The sequence below is a fragment of the Echinops telfairi genome, unplaced genomic scaffold (assembly GCF_000313985.2).
Source record: "Echinops telfairi isolate 266 unplaced genomic scaffold, ASM31398v2 ScPeMD7_3533;HRSCAF=4204_0, whole genome shotgun sequence".
Lineage (NCBI taxonomy): Eukaryota > Metazoa > Chordata > Mammalia > Afrosoricida > Tenrecidae > Echinops > Echinops telfairi.
The window spans coordinates 100,477,178-100,481,234 of record NW_022107431.1 but is presented as its reverse complement, the minus strand read 5'-3'; the positions used below and the strand labels follow the sequence as shown (position 1 = coordinate 100,481,234).

General features: G+C 39.0%; 1 pseudogene; it reads right to left on the bottom strand.

The window, feature by feature from the left end:
* Nucleotides 1-789: 789 nt before the first annotated feature.
* LOC101652866 lies at nucleotides 790-1,680 on the bottom strand (annotated as a pseudogene).
* Between the last annotated feature and the right edge of the window lie 2,377 nt (nucleotides 1,681-4,057).

Genomic DNA, 4,057 nt, shown 5'->3' with positions numbered 1-4,057 from the left:
CTTTCAGGTTTTGGCTTTGGACGCATTTCTTCTCTTGCTCTGGAGCCTGCATCAGGCTCGCTTCTGCCTGACCTCTGGCTTTTTGTGCGGACATGAGCCAGCAGCCTACGGCCTTACCATAACCTCTAGTTTCTGCAAACTTGTGAACCAATGGTGCCAATTTGGAGTGGATGAGGAGGATCTTCCAGAAGAATGTCAAAACTTTAGATTCAGGACTTGTCAGCTTCCTAAATCCACTAACCACATTTACTTAATGGATCCATTATTTCTGTGAGATATAGTGAATTTTGGAACACTGAGATATGACAGAATATAGTAAGGAGATGATTTGCTATTAGGAATAATGGAGTGCCTTAGCATTTTGGAAAACGTTGGAAATTTGAGACATCTTTAATATCCACTTCTTGGGACAACCTTTGTACTTATCTTTCTAAAAGATATCATCTTTATAGATACTATAGCTGAGAAAAAATAACTTAAGCTATGTATTATTAAATGTATTTTATGCAACTATCTCTAAAAACTGCCAAAATGATAATATGAACATTCTGTAGAACAAGCTGCAGATAACTACAGGTATTTACCTGCAGATAATTACAGGAATTTATTTATCCATTCACTTATTGGAAATTTAAAATTTTGATTATTGTAAGATAATTTACAAGTAACGCCCTTTTTTAATACTTTGAGCAATAAAACGTTTTCTGACAAGGACAGCAGTAAGCACAACACAGGCAGCTGCCTTAACGTCTCTTTTTACTCTTGTCTGAGGATGACACTTGATTTTCATTAATCTAGAGCTGCATCACCAGTGATGACATCAATCAATTCCTTTGTGATGGCAGCTGGGTAGGTGTGGTTGAAAGTCAAAGCCACTATGTCAATCACCTCAGAAGCATTCTTATTCGTGTTTTCCATGGCTTTTATTCTTATGCTTTGCTTACGAGTGGTGGACTCCTTTAAAGAGTCGTAGATGATGTTTGCCAGATTGCATTCTTGGTAATTTTCCTGCACATTATTGTCATCGATACATACTCGATATTCTCTGCACTTGCAATGGTATTAAGGGAAAATACGGCTTCTATCTTACAGGAGTTGACAGACCTGAATCAATTTAAACGGAGAGATCCCTCATCAAATTCATAGTCAGAATTTAGTGATTTGAGGTCAATAGTAGATGAAGCTATAAAAGTAGGGGGCTTTCTTCCCACTTCTTTGAATGTCACCAGAAATGGGTCAGAATAAATCCTACAAGGTACACCCTGATTTTATCATGGATTCCAACAACATACTAGCATAACTTCTTTGGCAGCTGCTGGGAGTGAGGTCACCTCACTCCTCCTCTGTCTAGAAACTGAGGAATTCATACCACCACAGAGCCCTCCGTGTGAGCACACACTAATAAGGCGTTTCTTCTCGTCTTCAGACACCTTAATAGCAGCTTTTCTTTAAAGAACCAGAGATCCTACTACATACACCCAAGCCAGTTTCAACTGCCTCTCAGCTCAGGCATATTTTGCTGTTGCTACCATTTTCATAGACTTGATAATTTTCTGGCTCTCTTTTTGATGAATGTTACTTACTGGTAATGCCTTTCAACGTTGCTGTATTTCAAATTTGGGTCCCTTGCGGCTGTGGATCTCATGCCAAGATCCCAACAAGGCTTGCCTGAGAGAGCATGAGGATGGTGCCAGCCTTGCTATTTATTGATTTATAAGCAGTGTATTTATAATCAGATAGCATCGCATATGTATTTTATACTCTGTATCTATATTCTCTATTTGTCACTGCAATTTCCAGATATGAAATGTATATTTATTATGTCTATTTTTATAATTAATTATTTATTGACTTTCATAATTGATGCTTATAATTGTAAGAATCAACAGGCATCACAAACAGGTAATAGACCAAATACAATAAAATAATTCAATGAATTAGATAATGTTCATCCTTGTAAGGCATTTGTAGTATGCCTGAAAACAGACGGGAGAGGAACATAAGTCTAGATACTAGGTGGGAGTCTTTGGTTATTCCCTAAGGAGACTGGATTTCACTATGAAACCAGAAGGCATGACTGTGTATTTATAAGCAGAGACATGTCAAATAATCTTCTTTAAGCAAATTATTCTGAAAAGAATGCAGATGACAATAAGGGAAATATAAGATGTACAAATATTAATGTAGATGACAGCTCTAACTAATGATAAGGCAGTGGGAACGGGGATGGAATTCTGGAGAGATCAATGGGGATGATTCACTTACTGTGTTCAAGTTGATCTCAACTCGTAGAGACTCTAAAGGACAGAGTAGAATTGCTCCAGATGGTTCCCAAGACTGTAAGTCTTTATTGTAGCAAGCAACTTCCTCTTCTTCACTAGGACTGGCTGGTGGGTTTGAGCCGTCTACAATATGGGTAATAATCCAAAATTTAATCCACCATGCCACCAGGGATCCCTGAAGATGCCCTCGGAAGGTATAGCTGCCAAAAGTAAAACTTTTATCTGGCAGAATCACCAAACCCAATGGAGGATGATTCTGAAGAAAGAGGGTGTATCCAAAATATAAACACCTGTACACTTAACAGAACCTTTCCATAACAGCACTATTTATCAAGATCAGCAGTTCTCAACCTGTTTAGCCACCACCCCTTGGGGGGTCAAATGACCCTTTCACAGGGGTCGCCCGATTCATAACAGTGGCAAAATTACAGTGATGAAGTTGCAATGAAAATAATTTAATGGTTGGGGTCACCACAACATGAGGAACCATATTAAAGGGTCCTGGCATTAGGAAGATTGAGAACCACTGATCAAGATGGAAATCAGAACATCACTTTATTGTCTTATTTAAATCAATAAATACTTAGCAAATCCATATTATATACCAGGCACTATGAAAAGTGCTGTTGACAATAAAATACTGAGCAAAATCAGAAAAGTCTTTGGTAACTTCATGTATCTTAAAATTTAAATGTGTGTTAGGCTGGGTTGACTAGAGAAACAAATCCAGTGACACTCATATATGTGTCAGAGAGAGGTTTATGTCAAGAGCAATTGTATATTGAGAAACATCCTAGCCCAATCTAGATCAATTCCACAATACTGATATTAGTCCACAAACCCTTCTGTAGACACATAGTCACAAGCAATGACACAAAATGCAGAAAGATCACAGACCAGTGGGTGCACAGTATTGTGGATCCAATGGTGGTAGAAGCATCTCAGAGCTGGCTGGAGTCTTCAAGTGGCTTCTCCAGCTCTCTGCATGTGACTATTCAACAGAAAGCTGAAGCAGAGAGAGTGAGGCCAGCCTTCTGATTGCTATTTATCTTGGTTGTCCTCCAATAAAGCTGTGACCTGATTGGCAGGCTAAACTCCACCCCTTCACCCCTAATACCCTCAAGTTGACACAAGATTATGTAATTACCACAAATGACTTGTTGTTAGTTGCTATTGGATAGAGTCCCAGTCATGATTATCCTAAGGGTTACAGAGGAAAACTGTTCCACAGAGATTCCTTAGCTGTAATCTTAATGGAAGTAAATCACCAAGTCTTTCCTACGGTAGTGCTGGGAGGGTTTGAAGCAGCAGTAGAGTACAAACACCATTTATACCACCACAAAGTGATAATAGGGCCCCATTTTCTTGTGGGAGAACTACACCTTTCAAGGCTCCTTAGTTAGATCATATGTTTTAGATAAACCAACTCTCCCGTGCCCCCAGGGAAAGTGTATTTGACCTGTTCCTATCCCAACCAGAGTCTTCCTTCTTCTGGCCACAGTGATTTATTGAAAGATCAAATTTGGTCTATAATGAAGAATCATAACAGCTGAGACTCTATTCTGGACCTGTTCTTTCTGCCCTCAGAAAACAGATGTACTGTAATTTCCTATCTGGTGGAAAAGTCATCATAACAAAGGTATGTAACTATAAACTCTTTACAGTGTGCTTAAGGCAAAGCCACGGGGTACCATTGTTGCTGTGGTTAGGTCTCATCAAGTCAGTTCAGACCCATAGCAACCTTTCTGGAAGATGGAATGAAATACTACCCAGTT